Genomic DNA, 11,941 nt, shown 5'->3' with positions numbered 1-11,941 from the left:
GGAATGTTTGATTGTAATTGCACACTTCTCTATCTCTTCCATTTCTCATAATCTCTGTCTCTCTCTGCCTGTCTCCGTCTCTTTTTCTATCTCTCTCTCTCTCTGACTGTCTTTCTCTTTTTTAGGATGGCTGAGGTGTCACAACAGGAGAAGCGCCAGGCCATCGCTGTAAGTCATTTCTTCACCCTTACACACACACACACACACACACACAGAGCACACGCTGCATTGATGGCTTTAGAAACAACCAATCATTGCTTCATGTAGGGTCTGACCAGCAGCCTTAATGACTCTCAACCTTTTAGGCCCCATCTCCTCTGACCATTAGCAGCCAGGCGAGCTGTAATGCACTCATTACAGCTCTCTCTCTCTCTCCCTCCCTCTCTTCTAGCTTTCCTTCATTCTCATTATGGGACTTCCTTATCCCTCTCACTCTTTCTTTCCTCTCTCCATGTCTTTCTCTATCACTTCCAGTCTCTTTTAATCTGTCTCTTCCTTCTCTCTCACTGTCTGTTGTTAACTTTTAACTTTTCTCTTCTCGCTCTATTTGTCTGCCTGTTTGACAGCTGTTATCTCTAGGCATTTCTCTCTCTTCCTCCTCTCCTCAGACACACACACTCACACTCACACTCACACACACTCTAAAAACTACATGCACTATATCAATAAAGTGACTCATAGTGCTCTCTCCAGTGATTGCAGTCAATCAGATAACTGCTAACAGCACAGGGATGTCTGTGCTGGAATTTCGTTTAATCTCTTGATGATTTTTATGAACACAATGTGATGACTGTATGTTTGCATGAGTGCTGTGTGTGTGTGTGTGTGTGTGTGTGCGCGTGTGTGCGTGCGTGCGTGCGTGTGCGTGCGTGCGTGTAAATTAATAAATGTACTCTCTTTAGAATGTTGCCGGTGGATAATAGCCAGCAAAGCATTAATTACTTATTGATTAAATTCAATGTTCACAAATGGCTGTGTGTGTGTGTGTGTGTGTGTGTGTGTGTGTGTAACAGGAGAAAAGGAAGAAGCAGAACAAGAGGAGGCAGCTGGATGATGACCGACGGCAGCTCCAACATCTAAAGGTACACACACACTAAATACACACTAAACACAAACCACCACAAGATGGACATATACACACATTCTATGAATTCTGACTTTTGCCCACCTGAGTACCTTTAGCGGTTGCGTCCACCAAGGATTTCATTTCCTGAGTGCAGTGTATGTTTTGAATTGTTTTCAATCGAAGAGACGCGTATTTATGCTATGCTGTACTTACAAGTTACTTTGTAGATTTAAGATTATTACAAACTGTGCATTAACCAATTAAGACATATTTTGTACCTTGTCTTTTCGAAAATAGCCGATCTACAAGCTCATATTGTGATTTGTTGTGAGCTTGTAGATCAGCTATTTCCAAAAGATTTTGACACATTTTGAAAACATTTTGGAGAAAAATTACTTGTGAAATGGGACAATCTGCATACTGTACTTCTACTTTTGGTACTTTTTGTTTTGATGTCAATTTCTACATTGTGGTATTGCTACTTTTATTTAAGAAAAACGAATCTGAAAAGTTTTTCCATTACTGTTGAGTGGCCAGATATTATAATAATACTGGCTTTGTTATTAATGAAATGCATGAGCCCTCTATTGACTTGATTGAATGGAGCCAGTAAACTCATATTAATGATTTGGCCTTTAATATCTTGTTAATGTAGTCATGAGAAAAAGTATTGACATAGATGGAGCAATAACAAAATAAATGTGTTCTGCTTTGTTCTGTCTGCAGGGCTTATGGACCGTTTCATCACAGAGAAGACCATGAAAGAGGCTACCTCTGCATACAAAGTTCTCCAGGTGCCCTTTGAGCAAGCAAGTGAACACAAGGATGCTTCAAAGGTGGACATCGGTTTTACAGCAGAAACAGCACTCAGTAAACTGAAAAAACAGAAAAAGATCTCAGAGGCAGGTGCTTGAGATAAAAACAGATTGTAAAAAATTCCTCATTTCACTCTTGCGCAAGTTTGTTAACAAGTCACCTGTGCAGTACCCACTTGTTAGAAACATGCAATGCCTAGATCCAAGACAAATGGTTGCAAACAAAGAGCAGTGTGGGAACAAAATGAAGAGAGTCCTGCAGACCCTTGTGGCTGCAAATCAAGTGCAGGAGTCAGTATGTGATGATGTCTTGAGAGAGTACAAGGAATTCTGTGATTTCTCTCTGATCACTCCAGGGTTCAGAGAATTTGACCCCTCCTCAGATAGAGTGGATACTTTGTTTCATGAGACTATGGGCTCTAGTAGTAAATTCAAACATCTGTGGGATGTGGTGAAGGTGCTCCTTGTGATGTCCCATGGACAGGCAAGTGTGGACAGGGGATTTTCTGTGAATAAAGAAGTTGTGGTGGAAAATCTGAAGCAAACGTCTTTAGTGGCACTGAGACTCATCATTGACCATATCAGGGCAGTTGGAGGGGTTTGTAAGGTTAAGCTCACAAAAGAACTGCTCGCATCAGCTGCAGGTGCAAGGCAGAAGTATGTTGCCCACCTTGATGAGCAAAAGAGAGAGAAAAGTAGACAGACTCTTGCTATGAAAAGACAGACTCACATGGATGAATTAGGTGAGCTGAAAAAAAAGAGGTCTAGAATTGATGCTGACTCCAAAGCCATGGAGAAAGCTGCAGATGAGTTTGCAGAAAAGGCAGAGACCACTAGCAAACTTACCTTCATTGCAAAGTCCAACAGCCTCCGCCGTTCAGCCAAAGAAAAAAAAAACAAGCCTGTTTTCCAGCGTAGTCAGTTCACGAACTGCAAATTATTGCTACTAAGCTGAGATGATACCATCTTCTATGACCCATGTCCCTGACCAGTTGTACCACACAAAACATTTGCATTTGATAATGTTCATTATATCTGGGGTGAGTAGAGTCTCTGACTTCAAAATTCACAAATTTCACAAATTTAAAGCTGTGTAATTTGGTTAGATTAATTAAATGGCTCACCCTTTCACAATCACACATGTTCCCGTTTGCAACCCGGGCAGGTGACATTTTAATATAAAGAAATCTCTCTTTAGTTAAATCGTTTTTATTTTTGCAAACAAATGCTCAAATTCACAAACAACTGCTGGAAGCTCAAGCTCGAACAAATGTGCCTAATGCTAGTTTCTTGAGCTCCAGAGGACTTATCAGTCGCCTCCAGCTCCAGGCTCCATGGTCGTCACCGGATCTCCCTCCTGAGATTGGCCAGACGGGTCGTCCTGGTCAGACGGCAGCTCGTCCACAGCCTCCTTAGACATAGCCAATTGATTGTTCGCCGCGAACAACTCCCACACCTCGTCACACACCACGTCAATCTTTGATTGAATAGAGTGAAACATTTATTTAGAAGTTTGCAGAAAAGGTCACCATGACCTAGTTAATTGCAACAGATTAAGCCCTCACTGGGCACAGGTGTGCTAAAGGGTCACAGTGACACAGTACAGAGCTACAAATTAGTCCCTCACTGGGCACAGGTGCGCTAATCATACCAGGGTGTGTCAATCAACCAAACAAACTTTTAACATGAAATATATCCCCACAAACATGAATTAAACCCCAAACCCACATCATGTCAAGAAACACAACAAAAGCACAGCAAAGTACATCTACTCACAGATTGTGCCGGAATCAGGGCAAACATTCCAACATAAAACAATTAAGCAGTGGCAGCATTACACACTCCTTCCCTCTCTGGGTCTGAATGATGAATGAGCATTTTCTAACATTTGGAGGCTTAAATACCCTAACACTAGGGGGCAGTGTTGGTACAATTACAGAACTGGGAATTACAACACTGGGGCCAGAATACATTTTCTACTCAATTCATAGTGCATACCTCGTTGTTCACTTCTCGATCCACATTCTCTGCCGCCTCTTCTTCATCCACCTCCTTCGCAGAGCCTTCAACCGAGCCTGTTGCCTCGTCCTGCGCCACCGCCATCTTTGACTGAATGAAAAAAGCACATGAAAGCACAGTTCAAATACAAGGCCAATTAAATCAAATTAAAACGCCAAAAAGCCTATGGCTTGTTTCAATCGGGGTCCTATTGTACTCAATTCACAGTGCATACCTTGATTTTTTCTTCCGCGAGGATACGGAGCTTTCCGTATTCATCGGTCCCCCGAAATTCATCCTGCCACGCTACTTTGATCCTTTCGAAGTCGTTGTTGCTGTATGACTGGCCTGGCTTCAGTCCCATGAAGATCTTCAGGTTGGGGTTCCCAGCCTGGTTCATTTCTTGACATACATGGGTGATGGAGCGATGTGAAGCAACCTTTTTGAGGTCTTCAAGCTGTTGTTGTATCTTCGCAGCCCTCTGGGCGCTCTTTTCGGTGTGCTTTAACACTATCTTTGGTTCAACGCGGCCCTTGCCATGCTTGCTTTTGTCAGAACTCATGTTGATTCCTTGAAGGTTGGACGGAAAGACCTGCCGTGCGGATAAACACGCACTTTATAAGGAACAAATGCTCCACCCCCCAGGATACCCAAACCATACAGATTCTACCATTTTCGTTCACGTGATTCACATACGACGGCCCCCGCCTGTAGTAGCCTGATTATCACAGAGAGTGGGCGGGGTCTATGGTTTGTAACCAGGCTTGCTATGAAAAGACAGACTCACATGGATGAATTAGGTGAGCTGAAAAAAAAGAGGTCTAGAATTGATGCTGACTCCAAAGCCATGGAGAAAGCTGCAGATGAGTTTGCAGAAAAGGCAGAGACCACTAGCAAACTTACCTTCATTGCAAAGTCCAACAGCCTCCGCCGTTCAGCCAAAGAAAAAAAAAACAAGCCTGTTTTCCAGCGTAGTCAGTTCACAAACTGCAAATTATTGCTACTAAGCTGAGATGATACCATCTTCTATGACCCATGTCCCTGACCAGTTGTACCACACAAAACATTTGCATTTGATCATGTTCATTATATCTGGGGTGAGTAGAGTCTCTGACTTCAAAATTCACACATTTCACAAATTTAAAGCTGTGTATTTTGGTTAGATTAATTAAATGGCTCACCCTTTCACAATCACACATGTTCCCGTTTGCAACCCGGGCAGGTGACATTTTAATATAAAGAAATCTCTCTTTAGTTAAATCGTTTTTATTTTTGCAAACAAATGCTCAAATTCACAAACAACTGCTGGAAGCTCAAGCTGTAACAAATGTGCCTAATGCTAATTTCTTGAGCTCCAGAGGACTTATCAGTCGCCTCCAGCTCCAGGCTCCATGGTCGTCACCGGATCTCCCTCCTGAGATTGGCCAGACGGGTCGTCCTGGTCAGACGGCAGCTCGTCCTCAGCCTCCTTAGACATAGCCAATTGATTGTTCGCCGCGAACAACTCCCACACCTCGTCACACACCACGTCAATCTTTGATTGAATAGAGTGAAACATTTATTTAGAAGTTTGCAGAAAAAAGCACACGAAAGTACAGTTCAAAAACAAGGTCGACTAAATCAAATTATACAACATGTAGTTCCGACCAAGAAATCTGATTGGTTGAAATAGCTATCTAGCCGTGCTTCAAACCAGCATGATAGCACGGGCCAAATCAGAAAAGGCAGAGACCACTAGCAAACTTACCTTCATTGCAAAGTCCAACAGCCTCCGCCGTTCAGCCAAAGAAAAAAAAACAAGCCTGCAAGACATTGAAAAGCAAATTGATGAGAAGCTAAGAGAAATGAAAGAATGAGAATCCCGAAGTGGTCACAGTTTAGCAGTTAAATTGCCATGGTTAATTGTAAAAAAAAAAAAAGGGAAGAAAAAACAGACCATCTCAAGGCATTACGTGCAGAAATTGTCCATGGGACACTTTGACTGCTGTTTATTGTTGTGCTGTTTACTTACTTAGACTTAGTTCCTCCCGTTCCTGTTGGAATGTGCTGTTTGACTGTAATTGTTGTGCTTAGGATTAAGTTGACTTATTTTATTTTATTGTGTTGTCCAGGGGAAGCCAAATATGTAAGCATTAACTTAAGGCACTTTAACATTACCAGGAGTAAGCAGTTTTTTTTATTTTATTATTTTATTTGACTGACTTACTCTACCTGTTCAGTGTTTTTAGCTTTTTGAGCATTCATTGAAATATTGTAGCATCTACTGGTCTGGAAATACTGTACTGTTCCTAAAATAAATGGCACTTTAAGTTTACCACTCTTGATTTGTTTTGCATAATTATGTTCATCCCTCCTTGTGGCTGACAGTATCCTCTTGTTGATATTAACTTAATAGGAAAAACATAGGAAAACCAACAACAAAAGTGTAATTTAAAACGCCCTTGCATCCTTCATTACTTTTGAATTCATAAATGGGGCAAATGCAAGGCAATATTTAAATAAAATAAGTCATACGGATGCCATAATGAATCTTCCAGTGAGCTATGCCCTAATTTTGCACGAAATTTTGAATGAAATTGTACTATTCTATGCTTTATTTTTGCTACACTGCCTATCTTTGGGCATTCTACATAGGAGTAAGAGACACATTATTGCGCTGAATGATTGTTATATAGGCCTGGAAATTGGGCTAAATAGTCTGGAAAAGTTTTGGAAATTCATTGCTAAAAATGTGTGGGGACCCTGAATGTATGCTGTATCTTGTTAATGCCAGTGTTAAAGCAGAATCTTAAAGCCTGCGTTCAAGAAGAGACTAAATGTTGGGATAGTTTTTTATGGCAGGTTAATGCACTGTACATGTTTATCAATGCATGTAGTATCATTACATCAACTGCTGCTTCCTTGCTTCAGGACTGGAGGTATGTTCAGAAGCTGAAATGTTCCTGAATGTTTTATTTTAGTTTCCTTAGTAAAAAGTTGAATACATTGTATCTTTCAACAGAATTCAATAATTCAGTGATTTATTCCTTGAAACTGAGTTATAATAATACAGCAATATGCTTATTCAACACGGTAAGGAAAGTTATATTGCATTGATGTAAAATAATTTTGATTTAACTCAGTAAGTTATTGCAAGTTCAATCAACTTTGATAATTTAAAAAACAATGTTGAGACAACTAGAATATTGTAGTTGAGTCAACTTTATAAACTTAAATTTTTGAGTTGAAATGAAGTGAATAGTGAGGTTGTCTTAACTTGAAATTTCTCAGCAGCTTTTGAACCTACTATTTCAAGTTCAATTGAGCTCACATTTACTGAGGTTTATTAGGAATAAGGTGTTTTGGCACCATTTTACTGAGGTAAAGAGATTCATATAATAGAAAGCTGGTCGTCGGGTCCATCCATGGAACCGATCCGGCTCGATTTTCCAGTTCTGGGCGGGAGGTGTCTTTTAGTCTTTGTTTCGGCAGGTTTTCCCTGCCTGCATGACCTATTGTCCCGCTAAAATATAGACTAGGGATTAAGTAAATTTTAATTGTAATTAATATAGTTCTATGCCCACTTCCTATCAACGAAAAAGTTGTAGTGTAGTCAGTTCACGAACTGCAAATTATTGCTACTAAGCTGAGATGACACCATCTTCTATGACCCATGTCCCTGACCAGTTGTACCACACAAAACATTTGCATTTGATCATGTTCATTATATCTGGGGTGAGTAGAGTCTCTAGACTTAAAAATTCACAAATTTCACAAATTTAAAGCTGTGTAATTTGGTTAGATTAATTAAATGGCTCACCCTTTCACAATCACACATGTTCCCGTTTGCAACCCGGGCAGGTGACATTTTAATATAAAGAAATCTCTCTTTAGTTAAATCGTTTTTATTTTTGCAAACAAATGCTCAAATTCACAAACAACTGCTGGAAGCTCAAGCTGGAACAAATGTGCCTAATGCTAATTTCTTGAGCTCCAGAGGACTTATCAGTCGCCTCCAGCTCCAGGCTCCATGGTCGTCACCGGATCTCCCTCCTGAGATTGGCCAGACGGGTCGTCCTGGTCAGACGGCAGCTCGTCCACAGCCTCCTTAAGACATAGCCAATTGATTGTTCGCCACGAACAACTCCCACACCTCGTCACACACCACGTCAATCTTTGATTGAATAGAGTGAAACATTTATTTAGAAGTTTGCAGAAAAAAGCACACGAAAGTACAGTTCAAAAACAAGGTCGACTAAATAAAATTATACAACATGTAGTTCCGGCCAAGAAATCTGATTGGTTGAAATAGCTATCTAGCCGTGCTTCAAACCAGCATGATAGCACGGGCCAAATCACATTAATAAATCACTCCGCACTGCAGTGCGCACCTGATTAGACCATATAAGGCACAGCTGTGCTGTGACGTCACGCTGTCCGACGGTGGGAAAACAAACAGACGAAAACAAACAGCACGGCGAAAATAGCCGACCTACAAGTTCACAACGCGTCGCCAGGTATCGCACGGCGAAAATAGCCGATCTACAAGTTCATAACGCGTCGCCATCCCGAGGCGTTGTCAGCTTGTAGATCAGTTATTTTGGCCACGTGACACGGTCGTACGACGGAGCATATAGCCTACTGGAATTCATTCCACTACGCAAGTATTCATAGCTCAGCTGTGCTGATGTAGCCTGGGATCCAGCCTGCTTCGCTACGTTCGGCGGACTTTTTTTCTCTCTTCGCTTCTCGCTTCTTTCTTCTCTGAAAAGCGAAGAGAGAAAATAAAGTCCGCCGAACGTAGCGAAGCAGGCTGGATACCAGGCTAGTGTTGATGAGACGGTGCCACAAAGCGCTGCTACAGGGACTATTTAATGTCTCAGTCAAATAAACTCTTCTCTTTACAGGGAAACGCATGATAGCGGAACATTTTTATTATGAATTGCCCCACAATATGAATACATTTGGATGTGTTTTGTTGGTAACTGTTGTATAATCGCAATATTACACTCGAGGGTGTGTAATATTGCGATTATACAACAAGCACACTGTGCTTTACCTACATTATGCTCGCGGAATGAGGCGAATCACTGGCGTGCCAATAATGACGGTTAAGCACACCCTCTCATTGCTTAATTAAAACCCCCAAAAGCCTAGCCTATGGTTCGTTTCAATTGAAGTCATTTTCTACTGTCCTTAGCTCTTAGGTCAGCCTTGACAGGGAGTTAAACAGTAGTATCCATGCAAAGAAACGCTGAGACAAGGCTTCAGATTCCTTATGGGTACTTTATATTGTGAAACTGTAAATAAACAGAAACATACAGAAAATGAGTGTCAATGAACTAACACACATCCACTAACATGACATTTCTCATGACATATTAACTCAAAGGGTCACCATGACCTAGTTAATTGCAACAGATTAAGCCCTCACTGGGCACAGGTGCTAAAGGGTCACAGTGACACAGTACAAAGCTACAAATTAGTCCCTCACTGGGCACAGGTGCGCTAATCATACCAGGGTGTGTCAATCAACCAAACAAACTTTTAACATGAAATATATCCCCACAAACATGAATTAAACCCCAAACCCACATCATGTCAAGAAACACAACAAAAGCACAGCAAAGTACATCTACTCACAGATTGTGCCGGAATCAGGGCAAACATTCCAACATAAAACAATTAAGCAGTGGCAGCATTACACACTCCTTCCCTCTCTGGGTCTGAATGATGAATGAGCATTTTCTAACATTTGGAGGCTTAAATACCCTAACACTAGGGGGCAGTGTTGGTACAATTACAGAACTGGGAATTACAACACTGGGGCCAGAATACATTTTCTACTCAATTCATAGTGCATACCTCGTTGTTCACTTCTCGATCCACATTCTCTGCCGCCTCTTCTTCATCCACCTCCTTCGCAGAGCCTTCAACCGAGCCTGTTGCCTCGTCCTGCGCCACCGCCATCTTTGACTGAATGAAAAAAGCACATGAAAGCATAGTTCAAATACAAGGCCAATTAAATCAAATTAAACGCCAAAAAGCCTATGGCTTGTTTCAATCGGGGTCCTATTGTACTCAATTCACAGTGCATACCTTGATTTTTTCTTCCGCGAGGATACGGAGCTTTCCGTATTCATCGGTCCCCCGAAATTCATCCTGCCACGCTACTTTGATCCTTTCGAAGTCGTTGTTGCTGTATGACTGGCCTGGCTTCAGTCCCATGAAGATCTTCAGGTTGGGGTTCCCAGCCTGGTTCATTTCTTGACATACATGGGTGATGGAGCGATGTGATGCAACCTTTTTGAGGTCTTCAAGCTGTTGTTGTATCTTCGCAGCCCTCTGGGCGCTCTTTTTGGTGTGCTTTAACGCTATCTTTGGTTCAACACGGCCCTTGCCATGCTTGCTTTTGTCAGAACTCATATTGATTCCTTGAAGGTTGGACGGAAAGACCTGCCGTGCGGATAAACACGCACTTTATAAGGAACAAATGCTCCACCCCCCAGGATACCCAAACCATACAGATTCTACCATTTTCGTTCACGTGATTCACATACGACGGCCCCCGCCTGTAGTAGCCTGATTATCACAGAGAGTGGGCGGGGTCTATGGTTTGTAACCAGGCTACGCCATAGTTAAAAATAAGGGCTACGCCTGTAGCACACCTTCAGCGTCTGTGGCACACGTGAACAGTGCATGTACAGCTGAACCAATCGGGTGAAATGAATTGGAGATTGTCATGTTCAATCAGACCTCTGATTGGTGTAAGTAAAATAAATAAATGAATACATTAATTTATAAGCAAGAAATGCTAAAACAAATAAGTAAATGTGCAGAGAAGTATACAATTAATATTGAAATGTATTCATTTATGTGACTATTTATCTATTTATTCATGTATCTATGTATTTATTTATGTATTTATTTATGGACTTTTTATGTTTTTATTTATTGGTTTATGTGTATATTTATTTATTGTCTCCGCCGAAGGTGGAGAATATGTTTTCGCTTTGTGTGAGCAAACATTGTTAGCCAAGCTAACATTGGGCAAGCTCCACGTGACACGTGTCAATTTGTTGACACCAATGCCTCTGATTGGCTAGAGGGACGCGTGACGAAATAAAATTCTATAAATAGGTGTGTCACTTCAAAAAGCCCTTACTTTTTGAAGTGAGGTAAAACAGGATCAATCAGACTTGATTGGAACAGTACCTTCAGTAAGTCCAAGTCACCCGTCTGTGCGTGTGTGTTTCCCTCTGAGAACACCTAACATTGGTCAAGCAAAGGCGCAGAAGGCCAAAGCTAAGAAAGCATACTCATCTACAATTGTAACGTAGAAGAGGACTAGAGTTGAAATGATCCCACAACAAAGCCGAACTCTTAATACGTGTCAATATGTTGACATCAATGTCTCTGATTGGCTAGAGGGACGCATGACGAAATACAATCCTATAATAAAAAGGTGTGTCACTTCAAAAAGCCGTTTACGTTTTTGAAGCGAGGTAAGACAGGATCAATCAGTCTTGATTGGAACAGTATCTTCTAGTCCAAATCACCCGTCCGTGCGTGTGTGTGTCCCTTTGAGAACACCTGACATTGGTCAAGCAAAGGCGCAGAAGGCCAAAGCTAAGAAAGCATACTCATCTACAACAGTAACACAGAAGAGGACTAGAGTTGAATTGATCCCACAACAAGACCGAAATCTTAATACGTATTAATATGTTGACACCAATGCCTTTGATTGGCTAGAGGAATGCATGACGAAATACAATTCTATAAATAGGTGTGTCACTTCAAAAAACCGTTTACGTTTTTGAAGCGAGGTAAGACAGGATCAATCAGTCTTGATTGGAACAGTATCTTCTAGTTCAAATCTTTCAGTTCAAATATTTTTTTTTAATAAATATTTCTTTAACATACACCTTTTTATTTAACTACAGTATATATCTTTTACTCTACTGTATCTCATTAGTTATTGCTATGATAATATAATTGCTATAGTCTGCTGGCGGAGACTTGTGCTCCGAGGAGCACATTTTCTAGTTTATATATGTATTTCCTTATTTTTTCCCGTATTTAA

The sequence above is a fragment of the Gymnoscopelus braueri genome, assembly GCF_963280865.1.
Source record: "Gymnoscopelus braueri genome assembly, chromosome: 19".
Classification (NCBI taxonomy): domain Eukaryota; kingdom Metazoa; phylum Chordata; class Actinopteri; order Myctophiformes; family Myctophidae; genus Gymnoscopelus; species Gymnoscopelus braueri.
Note: the sequence above shows the minus strand (reverse complement) of the source record.